The sequence below is a fragment of the Pyxicephalus adspersus genome, chromosome 12 (assembly GCF_032062135.1).
Source record: "Pyxicephalus adspersus chromosome 12, UCB_Pads_2.0, whole genome shotgun sequence".
NCBI classification, from domain to species: domain Eukaryota; kingdom Metazoa; phylum Chordata; class Amphibia; order Anura; family Pyxicephalidae; genus Pyxicephalus; species Pyxicephalus adspersus.
In genome coordinates, this window is record NC_092869.1 from 13,932,991 (window position 1) to 13,958,881 (window position 25,891).

Below are 25,891 nucleotides of genomic sequence, written 5' to 3' on the forward strand. Positions count from 1 at the left end.
GAACACTTCCGCTGCATGGCGTTTTGCAAAGATGTGGTGCTGCGGAGGGTGTACGCCTTTTGCCATGGCGAGCTGCAGCTCGTTGTTGTGGAACCTGTGGTGTCACGGCCATGTTCACTGGAGCTCTGATATGACTCGGTCGTGTTCTATTCTGTGACAGAACAGGAATTAATTATATACCGGTAGTACCATCTAATATAGAACACCAGAGCATGGTCGGGAAGCGGTATATGCGCCCTACGAATTTTCTACTCCCTCAAACGTGTCAACCTTTCACGTGCCCTGCACGTAATATTTGTACTAATAATATCATACACTTGGCCGCCAGCTTTTAATATGGCATCAAACTGGCGTCTGCACAGCGGCAGTGCAGATGTCGGAACATATATACATCTATCCCCGCAGAAACTCATGGATTGGCTGCCTCTGGAGCTGAAGCCTCAGTCGCTGCACATTGATTAACCAATCACGCAGCGCGGTAGAGAACAGTTGAGCACAGGACATTTCATTGCTGGACTGCGCTGTGTATGGTAAGTACATGACCAAATGGGAAAAGATCTGAGGCATCACTGAAATGTCAAGGACAAGCCATAAATAGATGAGAAATTAGGGTTACATTAAGTGATATTCTAAATGGTAATACAAATATCGAGTTATCAATCAATCGGGTTCACAAGGGGATGTGATGTTGCCTATGTATTTAGAACAGAAATCCTGTGCTGCTTTACCATCTTTAGTGTCTTGTTAAAAATGTGTTATATGTTTAATTTTTTTTTTTTTGCTTTGTTTGAATTGGGAATAGGAAAACACAGTTTTAGGGTTAGTACATACAAAAATATTTTCTTACAGTCTTCTAAAGTGTTGAGGTCTTGAAGGAAAACCAGCATCTAAACAATTATTAGACACAATTATTATTTTTTGGGTGGGGGGTCTGTTGGTTGGATGTGTTGGTCGCTTTTAAATATATTTGATGTGTATTATGTGTACAAACTATCAAATGCATGCAATCAGAATTTTGATCATTTCTATTCAGGAAAAATGATTGGAAAGGCAGAATTTTGTACAACTCAATCCGTCATTTAAGTGCAAAATTGGTAGTGAAACTGCCTGCTGTACAAAGCTTAAATCAGGACTAAACATTAAAAATAAAAAAAACTGCGAGCGGGAAAGGTTGTTTATTGCATACAATAAACTTACCTACGTTTTTAATTTACACTTTGTGGGCCCCTCTATCTTCACCCAGTCCCATACCAGGTCTTCAGCCATCTTGATTGGCTAGGCCGGGTTGATGTAACTTCCATGTATGCGTGCGGGATGTAATGTATTCCCAGCAGCCTGTGGTATGCTGGGGTATCTGCATTGGACATCTCAGTGTACATTTCAGGAAAGATTATGGACAGGCATTTCAGAATGTTTTTTTTTTTTTTTTATAGCCTGCCCCTTATGCAATAAACAGCATGCTTGCCCTAATTTTTTTAATGTATAGTTTCATTTTAGCTTTTACTGCATTGTAGATAATCTGGGGCATTCTTTTTATATTGTGGTTTACAGGCATCTAGTATAGTAACATTAAAGTACTTGTATCACAGAGATGGTTATATACTTACTGCAGATCAATGTGCGGCAATGTGCACCTGTACTTTTTTTTGTTTAAGCATTGTACTTTGAGAAATAATCTCATGGTACACCTATGTACGTTTGGTATATTGTGGTTTTATCTATGCAGACAATAGTGATTCTTTTATTGTTTTAGGCTATTCCTTTCATGAGGAATGCTGAAAATAGCTGCATCTACAGTTTTGGCTATGGGATGTTTTGGTTGCTATTACTCTCTCTCATGTAAAACCGGTCACAGGGTCTGTTTGATTTTTGACAGCATCGGATTTTGTTAATTATTTTTAAAAGCAGACCACAAAGAGACCACAAAGAGATAGCAAAGATCACAAAGAGATAATACAAGCTGGTATTGTTGACCTGGGTGTGAACGAAAAAAATGAAAAAAAATAATTTGCGTTGTTGGTGTTGCTATCCTTCATTTTTAATATCTTGTGAATCTCTGACCCAGAATAAGTATGCAGCTCAGGTTTTTCAGGTAATTTGCCACTTAATTAGCTACACGGTTATCTGCAAGTTTGTTTCAGATGTGTGGCTAAAGCCATGTACACGCACTATATTTCTGTTGCTGTAAATTAACTTCCTTGTTCATAGAAGGCACACACGCACCTTCGGTTCTCTGGAGGGAAGCGGAGAGTAGGAAGTACCCTTCTGCATTCTCCTCCATAGGAAATGGCAGTTGTCATTTGGCTCATCGGCCTGGTGGATCTCTTAAAGATGTTGGGGACCACCCTCTCATTAGATTTTAGCCTAAAGCCATCAGAACTGTTTGCCTCAGGTGGTAACTATTTAGCATACATAGTTTAAAACTACTGAAAGATCAGCTTTGTATGCACACAGTTGGCATGAATCATTAGATTTTTTTTTCTCAATTATTTTGTCATATTTTCCTTTTATTATTTAAATAACATATGCCGCGTGGTTGGAACTGTTCCAAAAGTAACCATGCAATGTCTGTACAGATGATGTTTGTGAATTGTTTGGTTGGTCCTTCTCCTAAAAATATGGCAGTACTGGTAGAAAAGCAAAGGACTGATTTCCAGTACTCTTTCAGAGGGTATTATTTTGTAAATCATGTTTGAGCCATGGTTTTTCAGTTTTTGAAATAATGATTCAGTGGTGCTCCAGTTGATGTTTAAAGTTTGAGATTTAAAGTGGAATCATTCTTCTATACTCACATGCCCTGTTTCATCATGGGGTGCTGCCATCATCGTCTTTGTTTTCATCCTTGTGATATTCGACTGTTTTGATTGGTTGGCTCTGGATGACATAACTTTTATGCAAGCTCGCTGGAGTTCATTCATTACCTGCTGCTTGCACAGCTCAAGGTTTTTGTCAGTTCTACGGAGCGATAAACCAGGTAGGAGGGATTATTATGGAAGGGTCATCACCTGTCCCTTTCAGCAATGTTGACCTGCCTTTTTGAGCATTTTTTTGAGGTACACTTTAAACCAAGATTCAGACATTAGCTGAGTTCTAAGCTCAGTATGTTATAGTATACTTTTAGTTTTAAATGATAAAGCTTATGTGCATGCTAACAATTAGGATTTTCTCATTTGGTCTGGTAAAGCTACCACCATTTTCTGTTCATCCGTTTGCAAATAGGTCAATCAAAAAATACCCATTGTTACCGCCAGCAACCCTGTGAGTATTCCCAAGGAAGTTGGTGGACTAAAGAACGTTCTTCCTCCCCCCCCCCACATCCTGATTTCTACTCAGGATTATTAAGTGAAAATTGGAGGAGGGAAAAGCATGAAACCAAAGCAGTGACCACCCCTAAGAATCGATAACCTTTGACTCGATTGGCCATGATGACATATCATTCTGTCCCGGCAGCTTCGGGATGCCAGGATGTGCCAGGTATACCACCATTAGTGTCTGCAGGTCAGCTTCACCAGTTCCTTTCTGTAATAAAGACCTGCCTGATTATAGATTTTCAAAGCGGAACTTTAGTTTCGTTTTAACTGTTGCAGGAAAAAAGTCTTGTCAATGAAGTCTCTTAACAATGCCATGTTACAAGAGCAATGTTACTGAAATCATATTTAAGTCATGTTTCCAGTTTACCAATAGAAAATAAGCCACATTGTTATTGTTAACATGCAAAATCATGTCCAGTCCTTTCCAATTGGTTATTTCTACTTTCATATGAGGTGCAAGCTGGACCTCAATTACTACAAGTATATGTAGATACGTGTATTTAATAAAAGATTGCATGGCTATGATCCACTCCTGTATCTGCACAAATTCCTCGCATCTACAGACAATGTATAATGTTTTTTTTTAGGCATCAGGTTGGTGTCAAGGTTATTTTAGGAGATAATAATTTTATTATTAATAATATTATTAGTAATAATAGGAATCAGTTGTACTTGTTCATGTATATTAGTGGCATTAATAACTATAGCATCTTGCCAGAAGTCTTGAATCGCAGCTCTCTTTTTCTGCATCCTTCTCTATACATTTTCTAACTTTAATAACTATTTTGCCACACTTTTCACTTGTTTATGGTCATCTTGTCCTCTGTCACCCCTTCTTACATCCTTCTCAAAACCCCACTATACCTATCTGCACCCCTTCACTTAACGACAAAACAAAAAAAAACAAAAACAGGCTAACAGTATTGCCAGGTGTCAGTGACGCTCACTGGGACTCGGCACAGGGACCCCAAACTGTCAACATCATATCTGGTTTATCTACACCAGATACCTATCCCGTGTTATGTGTTACATGCACTTGCAGAGATACCAAAAACTATTAGGTTAACAAGAACATTTATTGCAGCACATACCACATATATTATGCACAATGTTCCTATATGATTATCATGCAGAATAAAACCACCATGAAAAATACATACCTAAATATTTACTGTTATTGAACCAATAACAACACAAGATATAGGATAATCAAACATACAAATAAGGTGTCATAATAGTCAATTTATTAGCTGACATTTCAATGTCCACAGAATTTAATGGTTCAGTCCTTGGTTGTCTCTGACAGAACTCCATTGTCAGTGAATACTCCCTGCTGGATAAATTCACCATAAAAATTAGATTAGCGAAGTTAGCTTGCAACAGGTGTGTATCAGGTTGCATTTTGTATTCCATTTTAGGATTGTTTGAGATGTCGATTAATCACTCTTTATACACACAATCATTCATAGTCCAGCCATGTCACATACTTGTATCACACGTACATTGTAGCATTTTTATTTAAGCATATACATATCTGTTCTTATATATTTTTTATGTGTCGTATAGGTCTCTGTTTGATGTATGTTTGAGTCTATATTATGACTAGTGTTTGATATACTCCATTTTTAATTCAAATTAGAGAAAACAAGACTAATGTTTTTTTTTTTTAATATATATTATTCTGTTTTTTTCTTTTAGAATGTTTGTGTAAAGCATTCAGAGACATTAGTGATACACTTTCAGTTCAGATTAGCTTGGATTTACGGAGTATTCTTGAAGACCGTTAGTAAGGAGCTTTCCCACCTTTCATAATCAGGAGTTAAGTAACACAGGACAAAACATTTGGCAATGAAGATTGCCCAGCTTCCCCATGTCTGTTGTGGATCTAATGCTGATTGATCCTGCAGATGTCTACTGCAGCATTTTGAAGGTCAAGGCAAGATCAGATAATACCATGTGAGTATTTTACTTCATGTGCTTTATCAAATTAATAATGTGGACCGAATAGTGGAAATAAATGGATTTTGGACTTTAATGTCAAAATACAGTAATTATTTTTGAACATCAATGAAAATACTTTTTCACTTATATTTTTTTGTTTATTTGTTATTTTGCAACATATGCTTTAGGTTGCACATTTATGTGATTCATCATAGATTTACAAAAATAATTTAATTTTATTGTTGAAATTTTCCTGGGTAATTCAATTAATTCCTATTAATCATTTTGAGTCTTGTCCTCTGTTGCAATGTAAACTTAAACTTGAAATAAACTTGTTGGTGAATTGTGTCTATCTGCCATAATCCTTCTGCACATCATACTTGCTAATTATGGTACATACCCTGGGAAGTTGTCCTGCAACAATAACTGGTCCAGGACCTGTCATCATTGCTTGCTAGAGAGCCGTCATCCTCACTTCCAGCTCTACGTGGACTTCCATGGATACAGCAATCCTGTTCATTCATTGGATGTTGTAACTCCTGCACATGCGCTGTTAAGCTTATTGTTTAAACAATAAGCCACCAGGAGCTAGAGTTAGTTTTTTGAAAAGAGATATGTTGTTTATTCTGTGTAAAGTTAGTCAAATGTTTCAAGAGATGCGTGTACTTTATGTACTTTTTTTTAAAGAAGACAAGAAAAAAAGTAGATATAGGCAAAATTCTGGATTTGTCCTTCACTGAAATCACAGAAATTCACTAGGCCATTTGTTTTTTTCAAGATATACCCCTATGTGTAGACAGAATTTAAAATAAATGTAATTAGGTACTAGTTGTACTGAAAAACAAAATGATTTGGCAAACAATGATAGTAAAAGCAGCAATGGTTTAAAGAGCCTGTTCACCAATGCTAGAAGTTCAGCAAAAAAAATAGGGGAGTTGGAAGCCTTAATGAGTGAGGAGAATTATGACTTAGTTGGTATTGCTGAATCCTGGCTTTGTTCTTCGCATGACTAGGCTGTCAATATTCCTGGGTATACTCTCTTTCGTAAAGACAGAGTGAAACAAAAGGGTGGTGGTGTCTGTATGAGAAGTGATCTAAAAGTGAATGTAAAAGAGGAAATTGCGGAGGGAACAAGCGATAAGGTTGAGGCATTATGGGTGGCGTTGAATGTGGGGTTAAATAACACAATTAATGATTGGAGTCTGCTATAGGCCCCCCAGTGCTAAGGAAGAAATAGAAAATCAACTACTAGAACAGATAGAAAAAGCAGCAAAAAGTGGAAGTGTTTTAATCATGCAAGATTTCAACTACCCTGACATTGTCTGGAGTAATGGCACTACAGGAACAGCAAAAGGGAGGAAATTTGTGAATTTAATACAAGATTGTATGGTACAGTTTATAGAAGCCCCAACTAGAAATGATACTCTGCTGGACCTAGTTCTTTCTTACAATGCAGAGCTTATAACAAATGTACAAATAAAAGAAAATCTGGGTAGCAGTGACTATAATATGATTAAATTTAGTGTAAGCTGTAAACAGGAAGCAAAAACAGGAAAGATAAAAACATTTAATTTTAGGAGAGCAAATTTTCCAATTTTTAAGGGGGGCTCTCTGTGACTTGGACTGGGAGACAATATTGTCCTCAAAGAACACAGAACAGAAATGGGAGTGTTTCAGGTCTGTTCTACAAAAGCAAACTGAAAAATATATTATATTGGGTAATAGGTTTTAATTTTAGCCTCTTAAACTTATGTGGCTTACAGCTGATGTTAAAAAAGCCATAAGAAAAGGACATTCCAAAAATATAAAAATGAAGGATCAGCTTCATCATTTGAAACCTATAAAGAATATAACAACAGATGTAAAAAGGAGATAAAATGTGCAAAACTTCAAAATGAAAGAGATGGCAAAGGAAAGTAAGGCAAACCCCCCAAAATTTTTAAAATATATTAATAGCAAAAAGATCAGATCTAAGCATGTAGGTCCCCTTAAAGGATGTCGCTGGGTTGGTATCTGGGGATAAAGACAAGGCAGATTTACTAAACACTTTTTTTTTTTAGCTCTGTGTACACGAAGGAAAAAGGCAGAGCCCACGTGCAAATTCATAATAGCAATGTCACTGCCTTAAATGAGTCACAATGGCTCAGAATTGATATGATTGAGAAACAGCTGGGAAAAATCAAGGTTGACAAAGCACCAGGGCCTGATGGATTACAACCACATGTCTTCAAAGAGCTGAGATCGGTTATTTCAAAGCCATTATTTCTAACTTTTAGAGACTCTTTAGTCACTGGCAAGTTACCGATGGATTAGCGTAAGGCCAATGTGGTTCCTATCTCAAAAAGGGAGCAAAGTCTTTACCAGGTAACTACAGACCCGTTAGTTTAACGTCCATAGTAAAAAGGTCTTGGAGAGTTTGATAAAGAGCCACATAGAGGAGTTTTTGCTGGAAAATAATATTTTAAGTGATAGCATGGCTTCAAGAAAGACAGAAGTTAGCAAACAAATGTACTCTCTTTTTATGAGGAAGTAAGTAAAGAGGTAGACAGTGGAATAGTAGTTGATTTAGTGTACTTGGACTTTGCTAAAGCATTTGATAGTGTTATTATATACGGTTATTATGCAAGTTAGGGGCAATAGGTTTAGAAAAGTCAATCTGTAAATAGATAGAGAACTGGCTGAAAGATTGCATTTAGAGAGTTGTAATTAATGATTCATACTCTGAATGGTCTAAGGTTATAAGTGGTGTACCCCAGGGTTCAGTGTTGGGACCTTTACTGTTTAACCTCTTCATAAATGATATAGAATTTGGGATTAAAAGTACAATTTCTGTGTTTGCAGATGACACCAAACTATGTAATGGAATTATGTCCATAAAGGATGTCTATAATCTACAAGCAGACCTGGATGTACTGTTTGATTGGACAGCCAAGTGGCAAATGACATTTAATATAGATAAATATAGATAGATAAATCTAAAATTTTGCACTTAGAAGCTAACAACATGCATGCTTCATACTGTCTAGGGGGAATACATTTGGGGAGGTCTGAAATGGAAAAGGATCTGGTAGATCATAGACTTAATAACAGCATGCAATGCCAAGCTGCAATATCTAAAGCTAGTAAAGTACTTTCTTGTATTAAAAGAGGAATAGACTGCAGAGATGGAGACATTATCCTGCTCCTGTACAAAGCATTGATTGGTCAGACCACATCTGGAATATGCAGTCCAGTTTTGGGCACCAGTTAACAAAAAGGACATTGTCGAATTGGAGAGAGTGCAGAGAAGGGCAACTAAACTAATAAAAGGAATGGAGGAGCTCAGCTATGAGGAGAGGTTAGCTGAACTGAATCTGTTCTCTCTTGAGAAGAGACATTTATGGTAGGTTATTATCACCCTCTATAAATATATAAACAGTCCACATAGAGAAGTCTCTTCCCCATTATTCACTTCAGGATCATTAAAAATAACAAGAGGACACTCTTTGCGTCTGGAGGAAAAGAAGTTTAAGCTCCGGATAAGGAAGGGATTCTTCACTGTAAGGTCTGTGAAAATGTGGAATCTGCTCCCTCAGAAAGTAGTTTCAGCAACTAATATAGATTGCTAAAAAAAGCTGGATGTTTTTCCAGAAGCACAGATTATAACTGGGTATTAAGGCTTTAAAGTAAAAATAACAGTGACTGTTGATCCAGGAAACATCCGATTGACTCATGGAATCAGGAAGGAATTTTTTCCCCTGTTGAAGCAAATTGTACCAGGGTTTTTTTTTTGTCTTCCTCTGGACCAACTATGTCTTATAGGGTTTTATATCTGGGATATGTTTATTTCCTTAGTGGTTGAACTTGATGGATTTATGTCTTTTTTCAACCTAAACTACTATGTAACTATGTAAAAAAATGTATACAAATTTTTATTATTACAGATATATAATCCACACAGCAGAACACAATGCTTAGTTTTATTTCCTATTTTGTACACACAAAGAATTTAAATATGTGCCTAAATTTATATATAGCAGTGATATGTTTTTTTTAGTTTAGAATTGTTGAGTTTAGAAATGTCTTGTGCTGTTAACTAAATACGAATGTGTATGGTCTTGTCATCTATCTTATGTCGGGGGTTTAGAAAAGTATCTTTTCCTGAGCATTGGTGGCCACATAAGGACTTTATTCTGAATGTAACAAAGGGAGGAAAAGGAAAAAACGCAGGCCTTCTACAGAGGAGTCTATTTGACCATAATGAAGCAGTGTTGCTCCCAGGTAATCCATCATCTCAACACAAAGCTGTTGGCTCCTGCCCACTGCAGAGGTTCACGCTGTAAATGCAGAAATACTGGCTTTTTCTTGCTACAGGCTTCTGGTGGAGCATCGTTTTCTTTGTATTTTTGATACTAAAGGACTTGGATGGAAATACTGCCTGTCATACCAATTGATTCACAGTTATTCTAATTACATTCCTTTTAACATTTGCACCACAGGTCTGTATATTTATATTGAGCACTTTATTATTTATTTGTTTTATTATTTATTTGTCTGGCTGTTTTATTAAATTATATTCACATTATTATTTTTTTTTCTGTTTGGTTCGTAAATGACAGTGCTATTTAGGGCTTCTATCTTAAAAAAATAACTGAATTGTTACTAAAAAAAAGCGTTTCTTGTGGTCTGTTCACTTTTTTCATTGTGCTAATTGTATCTTACTATTAAGACTGAAGCAGTTTAAAGGATTTGTGAAAGGAACATGGCATGTAAATGGTTTTTCTCTGAGTGAGTGCTTGGTATACTCTGAATCAATCTTTAAATTTGCTATTGTGTTCCTTGTACTCAAATTTACTTTAACTGCTTGTATAATTGGGACAATCTATTAACCTTTTTTTTGTTGTTTATTCTGTGTAGGGAAATAAATTAAATATTAACGAGAAAAAGAAAGTACACTCTATTTCAATTCTGATGTTTAAAATATCGGGATATAATAAAAAATTGTCTGGTCTTAAGATATTTATTTCAGCCCTCAGGTGTAAAACACACAACTGTCACAACCATGTCATTATATACTTAGCAAAATCGAAGCCAAAATAGTGAAGCCAGTTGTGAAAATGTATGTATGCCCCACGATTTAGTAGTTTGTAGAACCAACTTTTAACTGCAATAATTTGAACCAATGATTTCTTTATGACCTCAACCCTCTCTTTCAATGTTGTGGCGGAATTTTGTCCCAATCTTCTTTAAACCTTGCTTCAATTCATTGGGGTTTATTGGCATTGGTTTATGCACAGCTCTTTTAAAGCCCCAGCATTTCAGTTGGGTTGAGGTCTGCACTTTGACTTAGACCATTTCAATACCTTGAATCTTTTTTTCATCCCATCTGTTGTAGCTTTGCTGGTCTGCTTAGAATCCTTGTTCTGTTGTATGACCCAGTTTTGGCCATAGCCTCACATTTGAAATGCTTTGCTATACAGAGAAGTTCATGGTCGACTCACTAATTGCAAAGTGCCCATGTGACAGTTGTTATGAGCTATTTACGCTTATATGCTGTGTTTGATGTCTGCCAAACTTGGTGCAGTACATTAAGGCCAGACATCTCCACTTTGGTCTCTTCTGTCCAAAGTTTATTTCATTCTTTTGATATGTTCAAATGCAACTGTGCAAGCTTAAGCCTTTCCACCATATTCTATTTAAAGAAAAGATGTTTTCTTCTGGCAACACTTCCAAAAAAAGCTAAATATTTATAGTCATTTTCCTAACTAAGGCCTGTAGAGCATGTAAACTTTGGCTCAGGGGTTAGCACTCTGGCCTTTGCAGCGCTAGGTCCCAGGTTTGATTCCGAGCCAGGACATTATCTGCATGGAGTTTGCAGGTTCTCCCCGTGTCTGCGTGGGTTTCCTCCGGGTACTCCGGTTTCCTCCCACATGCCAAAAACATGCAGTGAGGTTCATTGAGTCCTCCCTAAAAATTTACCTTATGCTGTAAGGTCAATATGCTGGGATGTCCACACCTGGTAAGATTAAAGAATGAATTGTCTTGGATGTTTTGATCCTGTGAATAATTTTTCTCACTGTAAAATTATGGACTCTATATTCTTTGGAACTATCCATTCCCAGATTGATGGGCAGTAATATTTGCTTCTTAAAGATCATTGTTGAAGTTTTTTCCTTGGCATTTTATTACTACACATGTTAATGTTCCATAAAAACAAACTGCTAAAATGTTTGCTTTTGTAGAGGTGGTCACACTTGTTGATGATCATTTAATCAAGTGATTTGGTTTAGCAGCACCTAGTTATACAAGTGGTAAAAGTATACTTTAGTTTTGACACAATGCTTCTGCATGTGCATTTTATTTTCGGACTGTGTGTGTGTAGATATAAAGTGTATGCGTTTGTGTATGAATATAAAGTCCTATATGTACATTTTGTATACACTTACAGAACAGGAGCTCATGGATGTCAATTTGAGGTCTACAAATAGTAATATTTATAACAAGTCCTGCATAAATGTTTAAATGCCTTGTAGATGCTCCTAGTCTTGTTTTTTTGTTTTTTTTTTCCATTAAGCCTAATGGCATAATTCAGTTCATGAGCACTGTTGGTTTTGATGGTGCAGTGATCTCCCTATTACAGATAGTCTTTTTATGCTAATTCGTGTAAATTTTCAGATGTGATGCTTAATTGTCACCCCTTGACCCTGTATGTCTATCACTAGGCTAACTATCCAAAAATACACTACACAGATACTTCCAAGAAAATTTACATTCTGTGATAGAAACCTCTACCGTCTGGGAGGGCCATAAAGTGGTAATTAGAGGCTACTGTATATCAGAATACACCAAACATAAAAAGGATAGAGATATGAACGGTCACAACTCACCCACTCTCACACAAAAAGAAGTATCACAAACTAAAACAATTAGACCTAGATAAAATGGAAAGGTTGCTGCTATTCCTGCGACACAACTTTTTTGATAAAGGAAATAAGTTGAATAATCTACTTGTACGGCAGGTCCGGGAGCAGATTTGTAAATCCACACTATTGTCATTATGAGATAATTCAGAGAGTACAATATGACCCAGAAGCCATTGCCAGAATATTTGGCGACTATAACTCAATTAGTCTGTGTAGGCGGTGTGCCTCCCCTATCTTCGTATTCGTGAATCTCTCTCTAAATGCTCTCTACCAACTCTGGAGAAGCCAGGTGGAAGCTCCCAATAAAGAAATTTCAGGGGAAAAAATCTTTGTCGCAATCACAAAATTACCACACAAAGCTCCAGACCCTGATGCCTTCCTCATTTACCTACTATAAGACATATGCCTTCACATTGGTCCCTAATATGACAAATTTGTTCAATAGCTTTCTAGAGGGGTCCCTGGGCCTGAAAATCCATGCTTCACTCCTATATTTCCGTATTCCTCAAATCAGGCAAAGATCCAAAACACTGCCAGATACCACCCCATTGCTCTGCTTCTTACCGACCTAAAATTTTTTACCACAATACTAGCTACCCACCTGGGAACATACTTACCCACTATAATCACCAAAGATCAGGTTGGATTTATCACTAGGCTCGGGATAACACAAGATGCCCCAATAATATTTTAGATGCCTTAAACAAAATGGAATCTGGTGCCGTGGTCTTGAACTTGGATGCTGAAAAGGCCTTGGACCGATTGAGCTTGCCATTTATGATGGAGACCTTGCAGAAGGTGGAGATAAAGGGCCCTTTCTTAAAAGCAATATATGCCGTGCATTCTAATCCCACGGCAGAAGTTAAACTCACGCATTCCAAATCCTCCTCTTTCATGATCCAAAATGACATGAGCAGGGTTGTCTCCTCCCTCCGCTGGTATTCGCATTATGTATAAAACCCCTCGCACCCATGATAGGTGAACATCCCGGCATCACAGGTGTACCTATCAAAACTAAAAATTTTACAATAGCACTTTATGCGGACAATATTCTCTTACCTCTCACCAATCCCTTAGTGACCCTACCCAACCTCCATAAGGTACTGGACAAGTATGACGCCCTCTCGGGATACAAAATTAATTCAACCAAAACAGAGGCCCTTCTGGTTACTTTACCTGATGACCTGATGCAGCCCCCTCAGTCACAGTACCCTTATCAAGCTGATTCTCTGAAATATGGGGACACATCTGACCCCCACATATCAAACCCTGTATGAATGCAATTATATACCTCCCTTCAAGGAAACCCCAGGACTTCTCAGAAAATTGAAATCCCTCCCAATATCTTTTCTTGGTTGCAAAGCCCTGATTAAGATGTCAATCGTACTGAAATTTATCTATTCTCTACTCTCTCAGTAAATGTTCCCCATAAAACATTTAAAGGGCTGCAGGCAGCTGTTTTGGATTTCATCTGGGGCTACAAAAAGCATAGACTCCCCCCTGGGTGCGGCTGTGTGTGTTGGGGGGTCCCAGACTTTTCTAAATACTACTGCACGGCACACCTTAGACTTCTTGCATCATGGTCGACTTAAGTCCTTTAACTGTTGGATGGAATTGGAAAAACTATGGATGTCGCTAATTCACCCCAACTCCTTACTGTGAAGCTCTTCCAGTTTGGTTTCTAAAACCACCATATTAGCTCTGATACAGTTCACTAGGCATTTCTGGTTATACTGTATTTCCCCTAACGTCCAGCGCCTCATTACTCACTACTTTTCTTTGCACCCCAGAAATTTCCGATAGCATCACATTACACATAACCCGCACATGGCATGATTGTCTCCTCTTTCACTATTGGCAAATTGTCAATCCCTGCAGACTCTTGTCCTTTCAAAAGATTCAACAGAAATTTGAGGATACCAGGGTCATTTTATAGTTATATGCAGATTAGGCATTATGCTAAGGTCATTACAAAGGACCTAGTATTCTTGTCCCCCACATCCTGTAAGACAATTTGTATAGGTGGCCCAGCGCAGAGGGGTCTGATCACTGAAAAAATAAGAAAGATTTCTAGGAAGGGAGCTTCCGGAGGAATTATGGAAGATCATCTGGCAACAAGTTCAAAAAAACAAAATACTCATAAGATTCTCATGCATTGGTACCTCATCCCGGAGGTCCTTCCTAAGATTCCCTATGACAAGCAATTGTTGCTGGCTGTGTTACACAGGAGGGTACCATGCATCAAATCTTTTGGACATGTCCACACCTAGTCCCCTATTGGCACATGGTTAACTACCTCCTTGAGATATTAGAGGTGCCTATACCATTAGATATGCTGACCCATCTTCTGGGGTTACGGATTCTTGAATTCTCTAAACTCCGTAAGCGTCTGATGACCAACATTCTTACCGCTGACAGATGTCTAATAGCTAACCACTGGAAGTCATCCTCCCCTCCCACCCAGTCTGCCTTGATCAGCTGTATCAAAGATGTACACCTTATGAAGCAATTGACAGCAAGGTTGTATGGTATGCTGGATAAATAAATAAATAAGGCAGACTGTAATCACCAACCTTTGAAGAAATGTGCTTAACTATTGAGGGCTTAATGATAACGACACACCAAATGATGACTACTTTGTTTTCGGAAAATCAATGTTTTTATTTTCTAGAGAGTCATGCTACATGGGCTATGACCAATGTAAACTGCCTTGTATTTCATTATGCACTTAAGTGATGTTGAACTGCTGTCCCATTTATGTCTTTGTTTGTATCACTTATTGTTTTTCCTTTTTTTTTTATTGTACCGCTTTTTGGGAACATGAACTCCTATCCAGGAAGCTGATACTGTATGCCTAAATTTTAAAAACAAAAATTAAAACAAAGTTTTTTTTAATGTTTTTATTAAGAGGCTATAAAGTTTACTTGCAGATATAATGAAGATCAGAAACAACTTGTTGAAAAATATAAACTACATCATTTGCTTCTTTAAAACCATCAGTTTAAATACATAAACAAAAAGAAACGGCATAAATGTTAATTAAACATGACATATAGCCAAAAAATGCTATTGTTCCACGAAACAGAATTGTTTGCAACTAATGCCTTGCAAATCCAACTAATATCTGTTTTTTTTTTTTTGTTTTTATTAGCAATTACAATATCGCTGTGTTGTAGGTGGCTTGGTCAATTTTGGCTAGTTATGCCAATTACTGGCAATGTGTTCACCCTTGGGAAACTTCACAAACTTGTGCAACTTGGTGAAGATATTTAAGGGTAAGTATGCATCTATTAATAAAGCACACCTCCCATTTCAGACAGCTAATGAAAAAATCCAGTGAGGCATAGGATGCTGGTCAGTTGACTGGTATCTCTTGCAGGAAACTGCCTCCCTGTATGTGTTCTAAGACTGCATTACACAAAGATATTGAGACAAGCTGTTAAAGAAACTCTGGAGTATTTCTATTATGTGCAAAGCTTTTTTAAAAAAAAATGTTACCATTTTTGCAATGTGCCTTAAAACTGAACAAATGTTTGTCATCTCAACATTTTGTCTATAGGCATAGGATTTGACAGAGCACAGCCATCCAATGGGTAGATTTGCAATTGTGGACTACCACTATGCCCACCCACAATAAAACATAGTGTTAATTATCACCAATTGTATCCATTCTGTGAGAATATGGATGGAGAGGATATGTAAATATGGCTACATTGGGGAAGGAATTGGTAGTAGGGGCTTTTTGAAGTTGGTGCATTCTTTCCTGCTTTTCATTGCTACACAACATTCTTCCTTTTCCGTTACTAATATAGGAATAAGCAATGGATGGGCAAATGATCGATCTATGCCTGCACAACATGACAGCTCCCATACTCTCCCCTCACAAAGTTTACTGTTGATTAGATGCATAGTTTATAAATGTAGTACTTTTATTCACTAAACACGTTTCTAATGTATTTCAAAATGAGTGTAAATGAGTGCCTATTAGATGTCTTTGGTTTAGTTAGTTGGTTTTATAAACCTTTGAATAAATTATGTTTAACTTTTCTCTTTTTATCTTTTCCTAGGCCACCAGTAATGATAAAAGAACAAGATAAAAAATGTATAATGGAACATCTTTTCAACATAGTATATATTGCAAGTCACTTGCAAATTGATGAACAATACTGATGGAAAAAAATTGTTATAGTTTAAACAACGCTACTGTGACTTTTCCTTACTAATAGTCCTAAAAACATGGTTTTCAGACAAAACATCAAGATATGTCCCATGAAAATTTATCATCTATATAAATATGAAAGTTGTTCAGTCATGCTCTACACAAATAATGACATGTCAGTGTTACAAGAAAACCCTTGGCCAATGAGAGGATGTTTAGTGGGTTTTCACACAACCTTATTAACGAAAAAGTAATTATGGCAACAAAAAATGGCTTTTGTGTAGCCACATCTATGGATTGTTTTTGATTTTTGCAGTCTGCAATTTTTTTTTTGTTAATTTTTTTTTTGTTAATTTTTTTGGAAATGAAGGAAATTATTACCATGTTACAGAAAAGGGAAAACAAGAATGGTGCAGGATCACACAGTTCTGAAGAATTTGCCATGGCAATGGCATTTGGGTGGAAGATTTTTATTGTGATTTGCTAACACTGTCTGTGTTTTTATATGGATGTGACTAATACCATCTTGTGGCCAAAGTTAAATTTAAGAATTTCTAGCACACAGTATGCTTCTTTATCTTTTATTAGGCATGTATTTAAACCACCAAACTGCTGTACTTTTTGCCATTGTCACCTATTTGCTTTAGTAAACATACAACTGGAATGAAACTACTTACAATGCATTTGCCTTAGAAAGAGCAAAAAAGAAGCAGGCAAGCTGGCTAAGATAATTAAATCTCATGTTTCTGGTAAAATCTGTATCCATTCAAATCTCTTGAAAAGTTTACACTTGTTTAGTTATTGGTTGACTGTTCCTATATTTCTCAGGTTTTCTTTACAACACAAACAAATTCTGTCATTGCTATCTTACAATCTACTGGTACAATCTACAGTTTTACCTTTGTCTGCCTAGAAAATATGCTAGAGATAGTAAAGTTATTGTAGTAAATATTACATTGTTTTGTGTATAAGAATGTGTGTATGTTGGAAATAGGACTTGCCCAGCTCATTCCTATATAATAGTTTTTGCATATATATATATATATATATATATATATATATAATATATTTGTGTAAATTGTATAAAGGTATACAATTGCACGATTTACACAATTATTTATATGCAAAAAGTTGAGTGCTATTTCTAAAATACTGGGTTTATAGGTCTGGTAAGATCGCAACAAGCCTGTTTTCTGTCTTTTTCATTTATTTAAAGAACAATATTGGCTAGCAGTCAAACATATGTTCATACTTTTATTGTAAATAGGTTTATGCATTAAAAATCACTTTAACATTATGGATTATAGCATTTGGTGTTTAATCGGTTGCTTCAATTTTAACATATGTGGGCACCCTGTCCACACACTATGCCTAACTCTTGGTTTTATTTTTTGTAACAAAAAAAAGTAAATGGGAGTGACAGCAATGTGTCTTGGTTTGTTATAAAAAGGATAAAAAAATTAAGCTATGCATAGTGTGTGTTTTAAATGTGAAACTGTCACTGTTCTCCTAAAACAGTCATGGTGGTATTCTTCTTGCTTTTTTCGTGGTGGACAATGATTTGACTTACACATATTGAAGTGTGGTAACAGATACTTCAATATGTTTCTAAGTCAAAAAGTGTTATAAGTTTTGATTAAAGGACACAAATATTTCTTTGGTAGAACCACAGAGATCAGTTTGTTAAAAATGGTAGTGTAGCTTTTAGACATTTATATCTTATTATTAGATGTTGTGATGGAAATATCTGTACATCATTTTGAAAGCAGGTTAATTGTTACCTTGTGCTGTTGTTGTGGCCAGTTTAACACTCTGCGAATGATTTATATAAGCTAAAGAAAAGGAAATATGAAAAAAGTTTCTTATATCAATAACCAAACTATAATTTCCAACCCTGCTTTCTCTAGGTTTAAATATGGGAGGAATACTTTAGTTTACTTCTCTCGTTATTGTTTAAGCATTTTACACTGTGAGGGATTGATTTCTCAGTATTACTGGTGTTCTTCTTTAAAATTCAAGGATTTTTTACATGTTCAATAGTAAAATTTATGTTAAATTATTTAAAATACCAGACAGTTTTGCACAAATATGATTTCTAAATTATGTGAAATATGCAAAATTCAATGACCATTGTGAAACCACATAAACAATGTTAAAATTCTGTCTTTTTCGTTTTTATAAATCAGTCCCTGTGGTGGTGGTGGTGGTGTTTTTTTGTTTTTGTTTTTTTGTTTTTGTTTTTTGTAATTAATCACAGTGCCATTGTATGTTCAGTAATGTGCATTCTATTCTGGGTTCTAGAATTTTAGCAGTATGTTCAGATAGCATCATATAAAAATAGATACAAATAATTTTTCACTCAGCACACTGTTATGTAATTTTTTGTAAATCTAATAGGCAACCCAATTTATGTAATCATGTCTTTTGGTTATATATGAGTGTTTGAAACTGTCACTATTGAGTATTCATAACATTTTGTTTTATTGTTTTTCTTTCCTTCAGTAATAATAGGTTGATAATGGGATATGTGCAATATAAACGTAAATACTGTATAGTTTACTACTTGTGGACAAAATGTTACAAGTTGTCTGAGAACAACAAAATCACCAATGTCTTCCATTTTGAGATGTGTATAGTTCCATACAGTATAGCTAACTGTAGTATCACTTTAGAAGCAGTGCATGAAACAATATTTACTGAGTAAGAGTGATGAAAAAGTGTATCATATTGAGTACCACTGTTTCTTAACATGCATGTAGTGGTCATTTTGTATTATGACATTTAACATTTTACTAAATAGGTTTTTTTTTTTACATTAGCAGATTATCAGAAAATACATTTTTTCCTGTAAAATACCTTTTTTTTCATCAAAAAAGAGATGTCATCAAAAAAAGTGAAAAAAACTTTTGCGATACCTGTGAAATTAAGGAAACAGTGATATCAGTTTAATTACTATATGGGTGCTTTATACAGTGATCTTGCCAATCTTTACAATGTTCAACAGTTACAGAGGTACTCTACCTCCTATTGTCAACTTTTGCTGTCAATCATTCAATTTCCAAAGGACAGTTGCCTGTTGACTAAACTGAGTTTTGGTCAGATATAGGTTTCCTAATCACTTTGGTGATATCCCTAATTATGCAGGAAATACTGCTGGAATGCTCATCATTTTTCTTTACTGCTGACAGATATTTGCAACACTAATTAGTGCATGACATGTAGTCTTTCCAAAATCTTTATACAAATTCAGGATACTTAAGAATATGAAGTAACATACATGCATAGTTTTTTTTTTTTTTTTTAATCCGTGAATACATATGCACTAAATATGAAGGTTGTTTTTTTTCTACAGTGAGGTATAATTGCATGCATATATTGTAAAATAATATGTATATAATAAAAAGTAGGAGTACTTTGTAAACTGTTAGTTTTCGGTGTGCAGAATCAAAGCCCTGCTGTAAAATTTTTTAGCATAAAACCTCCAGGTTTTTATATCATCATATAAGCACTCCAGTGAAGAAAGCAATAAGAGTTGAGCTGTGCTTGCAGTAGCATACAATTCAAAATACCTCTAAAACTGAAATGCAAAATAGCTGTCACTGTTGATGCAAAGGAAGCCATAAATGTGTTGGTGTCTTGTAGCAATAACTGATTACATGATACAGTACAGAGCTGTGAGACTTCAAGCTATATGCTTTATCTAAAACATATGAACCTTGGTGGAAAGGGCTTTAAGTTCATTAAATTTTCTTTTAAATTGTTTTCTATTACAAATTAAATATAAAAGTTTTTTCTGATGTTGGATGCAAATTGTTAACTTTAAGTCATTGCTTTCAGAAGCCTTGGAGATCAGCAAGAGACAAATTGGCTTCCCTGATGCAGATTAAAATGCTGTGCATGAAAGCTTATTATAAAGTTGTGCTGTTCATAAAAGCTTATTATAAAGTTGCATACAAGCATAATATACAAAATCAAGTTTTTTTTTGTCCATGATGGACTGGTAACCAATCAAATAGATCTGTTTTTTTCTTTTCTTGGACAACTTTAGGGGCAGCTGATAGTGTGGGCATCACTTAAAGAGGAAGTAAACTGAAAAAAACAACAACTCACTTTTACCCTTGCAGATCTGTCAATCCCTCTAGAGGTTCCCTGGATCAGGTTCTGGGATAGCCCCGTATCCTCTGTTGTGCCAGCGCAGAGAAAGCATCGGGCCGCCATCTTCTTTGCCCTTCTTCCTACATCACCCGATCTAGCACTGTGCAGGTGCAAGATCAGGTAAAGTAGTAGTTGATGGGGGGGGGGGGTAGAGTGCCAATCTCACTGCACATGCATAAATCGGCATTTTCATCCCGTTGAAGAACAAGCTCTGATAGTGGGCATGTGCAAAAGGAGCAGCCAAAAGTCTCCTGGAATCCATGACATATTTATCCGAGGAAGCTCTGCGCTCCCCTGGAGATCAAGACAGAAAAGGGAAGGAGATTTACTCTTCCTAAACTCTGCCTGGCTGTCCTGCTGATTTACACAGGTCAAAAACAAATTAGTTTTGATAATCATCAGAAACCACAGCAAACTTTTCTAAATCAGTTTTTACATCTTCAGTGTGAAGTAAAAAGACACACTGTCATATAGATCTACTGAACAGTGTCAGTCAGGTACCATTGTTTCTTCAGAAACAATTTTCTTATTGTTTTCTTATGTACTCATTGGATTGTCGCAGGTAAGCATCCAGCAGTAGTCGGCGATCATACTTTCATTCCAGAAACCTTGGTAGCAGTGCTCCAGTAACTGAATGTCCGGGTAAAAACTTTCTCCTTGTTCGTCACCATACCAAGATTTTCTGTGAAGAATTCTTGATGTGAGTGCAAGAAATGTATTTTTAATGACATATGACAACCCAGATCCTGGTATGAATCAAGCAGATTCTGAACTCCTTCCTTGTATGCAGGAGACCTATGGTTGCCCACAAAATTTTCACATGACCACTTGAATGCATCCCAAGCTTCTAGCTCAACTGCTGAAATTGTTTGAAAACATCATCCTGCAAAACAGACTTGATCTGTGGCCCTATAAATATCCCTTCCTTCATTTTTGCAATGCTTATGTTTGGAAACTTCTCAACAGGGTACTGAAAACCCATGGGGTTTGATTTACCCATGGCCTTTACAAGGTTCTTCATCAAGCCTAACTTGATTTGGAGAGGTGGCAGAAATATTTTATGCAGATCAACCAGAGACAGAAACTTGACACTGCTTGTTCTGGGCTTATAAGTATCGCTTGGTAGCCAATCACGCTTGACGTAATGGTCTCCCCTAGATCGGCTGTCCAACAGGCATAGGAAACCCCGCAATATTTTGTGAATACTCCTTGCATTCCTATCAGCAGGCCAATGACCTTTAGATCCCTACAGATGTTCCACTGGTCTGTTTTATACTGGATTGCTTTAAGTAGTAACTTCATGTTGTCATAGGACTCCTTTAGGTTAACGGAATTGGCAATAGGTAAACTTGGTCTGGAATTACCATTATGCAGTAAGACTGCTTTCAAACTTCTTTTAGAGGAATCAATGAAGATATGCCACTCAGATGGAACATGCACTTGTGACAGAGTGCTTTCATATCATGACAGTAGCACAGTGAGCCATCACTAGTGACGAATGTTGTCAAGTTATGATTTCGTTTTCTGTAGTGAGTTACAGGTACACCCTGTAAAAATACTACAAAGCCCACAATAAATTATATCTGATGAAAATGGCATGTTGACCTGTTATGTAAGGTAGTTAACTAGATTAGTTATCTAGACCAAATATAGTCTGAAGAAAGAAATTGTGACAACCATCAAACTAATTTAGTAGAATTAACCCCAATGTATGTAACTTGTGCTGATGCTGTGCTAACTATATGCATATATAGTATGTTTTACTTGCAACTACACCTTTGGTTTCAATAAAATAAAACATTTATACACTTTGCAGTCAGTGGAAATTTTTAATAGGGGTTTCAGTTTTTACAATTTTATTTTCAAATATTGACAGAGGCGAGGGTGTTCAGCAGAAACATAGATAGGTATGGTTCATGTGTTTTGATGAAAAACATTTATTGTTAAATTCTCACAGGCATGAAGATCTCTTGGCTGTTTTGTGAAAAAGGTAAATGGGGTAGAGTACTAGAAAGAGAGGAAACATTTAAGACAGTCCAGTACTGCATTCTACAGTAAAAAGTAACGTTTGACACTTTTCCCTTGTTATTAGACTTAGTCCAAATTGATACATATATACTTTTAAACAACAAACTACAAGAAACTTATTTGTCCCTTTTAGGATGTTTACTGCTGTCTGAAACCTGTTAGGTTATTTCCCCATATCAACTGACATTGGTTTCAACAGACCAAAAGTGAAGGAAAATGCAAAAAAACATTCAGAACATTAAAAGTTTTTCCCTACAATATAAATAGAAACAATACATTTTATTTTTTCATGACTTGCAAAGAATATACAATTATCAGGCCATGCAGTGTTTTAGAGTGTTGTCCAGAATGTTCCATCTTTGGTAGCTATTGTGAATAGACGTGGTTTTCCAACATGATGGATGGTTCTTTGCAACTAGGAGACAACCATTATCTTTTCTGTGCACAAAAGAAAAACAAATTTAAGGGTGATCTTTAAATAATTATTCTAACTTATTGTCCAAATATTTCATATTTCCTAACTGAAATAGTAGAACATTTTAATCATGTCTCTTTAAGGTACATATGCAACAACTAGGGTTTCTTTCAGTATGTGGTTGTTCAGTGTGTGGTTGTAGCAAGGTTTGTTTCACCTTTGCCATCAGTTGGCATAATGTCACAAGAACATACTTTAGGTTTTTCTTTTTTTAAATTTTGGAGGTAGGGGATTATGTAACTGGTTACTTGCATATTATATTTTGTCTACAGTTTACAGTTCATAAACAAAAATGTTGTATTTTAATTTTGGATGAAGTTATAGAACCTGGACTATATTGCTGTTGGGGAAAATGACCTTTACTGTTTTATCCTTAAGGCATTGTCACAAGGGCAGAAGGTGATGGAAAATTCAAAATAAAGTTTAGTGACTGTCCATGGAACAGGAGGTGGGGGGGGGGTCATTCATTGGGGCCTAGGAGATTTCTCCTAACAAACTGACAAGGGTTTTAACAATTTCCTATCTAAAGCTTTGACTTTTGATACACTTTAAGGAAAATCTGTACAATGGCTGTAAGAAAAATTCCATTTTTTTAACTTGATTTTTAAAATGTTATAATTGTAGGCACCAGCAGATATTGCTGTCAGTACCAGCTGAAAGTATCCATTGTTGCATTAAATATATTTGTTGTGGGTAATATTTATATTTAACAAACCCAAACTCTTGTCATTCAGATGGTTTTGTGTTTTGATGCCCAGCGCATAGACTGAACAACACATTTTCATCCAAATAATGTACCTAGATACATGTAGTTGAGACACCTACCCATCTGTTCCCTTGAATTAGTTTTTATGATTTTATGTGTAATTTACCAAAGCAATATTACAAACATCAAGTAAAGAGTTATTTTATTGCAGTCATTTTATATTTTTTTAAAGGTTGCAGTCAGTTAGATGTAGATGTCAACACAGATGAAGTTGGCTTAGCAAGCAGATGCAAGATGCTGCTTCAACATGATATGTGTATAGACTACAGAAGCAGAGATTACTTGTTCAAGCTTTTAAAACTGATTACTGATCTAGAACAATACAAATAACAAAATAAAACTGGATTATGAAATTAATTGATTAGTAAATTTAATAATCTTGGTTTGGTTTGGTTCCACCAAAACAAGCAATTAATAAACTACACAGCAAGGTACAAAATACTATTTTTATGGTAGGTATAAAAAATTAACAAAGTACCATACAATGCAACAATCCAGTGGGCTGTTGCTGTTAACACATGTTATTAGATATACTATATATCTGCTAATACGTTTTTGCTTGTTGTTATTTTGTTCTTGCACGTTTGCAGACAACCAATGCGTCGACAGCCTGTATGTATGTAATACACACATTTTTAATCAGTTTTTTTTTCTTGAGACGATTTTGCATATTTGCAAGGTCAAATTGCACCTTCCTGGTAAATCAATTGATGTTTAAGGTTCTGGTAAATAATTGTTTGACTGACCTAAGATTGGCTTTTAAAAATAAGATTGTTTTAGAGGATCAAATCTTAACTAACCTGATCCACCACACACTTTAAAATCCAATCAAGATAATAATAATAATAATTAAAAAAAAACTTGACCTAATAGTAACTGAATTTTGCTCAGGAAGCTAATTGCTTGTATATGTTTGTATGCATAATGTTTACTTCAACTACTAGCAATAATATTGTCTAAACTGAGCATAGGGCACAAAAAATAATGTACTGTGCTAAAGATAATTATGTAACACTTGTAACACTCATTACATAATGACACTACTGTAGAACTTAGAACAAAAAAAAAACTCTCTGTGAATAAGTAAAATCATGCTGGAAATGATAAAGATAGCTGACATTTACTTTGCAGATGTAGCCTGATGTCTGCTATAGACCAAGCTCTAGTGGCAAAGGTTGGGAAACACAATCCAACCACTAAAATATTTCCTTGGTTTAAGACATGTAAGCTTATAATGCACAAACAGGTACATGCACAGAGCAGAGTACAGGCAACCCAGGCAGGAAAGATTGGTTGGCTTATTCTTTGTGGTTGTGATAGAAAAAAATTATGGTTTTGGCTCACTGTCAATTTCACATCTGTTCTGTAAGATACATGTATTGTTTTTGTGTGTTATCTGTAGCTTAAATTTCAAAACAATTGTATTTTTAATATACCCAGTTTAATTAGTATAATCTAAGTACCTGTAGTAATGAATAAAACACCAAAACAATGTTGCACTAATTTTGTAGCAATATATGTAATTCTGTCTATGGCTGCAAGCATAAACCTCGTGAAAAGCTTGTCTTTTCTCGTCAAAACTAAAAAAATTGCTGTTATTCTTTTGTAAGATTTTATTTAACTTTAACACCTTGTATAGTTTGAAGTCTGGACATGCATGTTATAAAATTTTTATTTTCTCAGCTCTTACACATTTGTGAATAACAATATTAACAGGAGTTAACTTATTAACAGCAGTTTATTTTATATAGCAATAAATGCATCTAACGCATGTAAGTGAATGTCTTACCTGAATATTGAATCATGGATATGTGCAGTTTAGCCTTTGAAAGACCTTGCTGGATGTAGTTATACCATATTCGGTATATTTTATTCCTAAATAGCACAATAAATTGCAAAGTTGATATTTAAGTATTGGTTAAACTTGTATAAATTAGGTTTTGTGTGTGTTGTGCGTTTATTGATAAGCTCTATATAGAGATACTACAATGGGCAGCTTGCTTAATATCTATGCATTTTTGGTGACACAAAAGGGGGTCAATGAATATAAAGTAACAAGTATCACTACTGTAATAAATATATATTTTTATGTTATACCTATATGTGAAACTACATTTCTGTATAATTTAAAGCAATAAACAAACTAAAACTGCA

The 25,891-nt window shown here is 35.6% G+C and overlaps 1 long non-coding RNA gene across 1 annotated transcript; it reads left to right on the forward strand.

Annotated features, from left to right (window-relative positions):
* Nucleotides 1–25,891, forward strand: LOC140342427 (uncharacterized). Its single transcript, XR_011923084.1, has 4 exons — nt 1–530; nt 5,010–5,267; nt 15,306–15,429; nt 16,222–25,891. It is a non-coding gene; the product is annotated as an uncharacterized lncRNA (long non-coding RNA).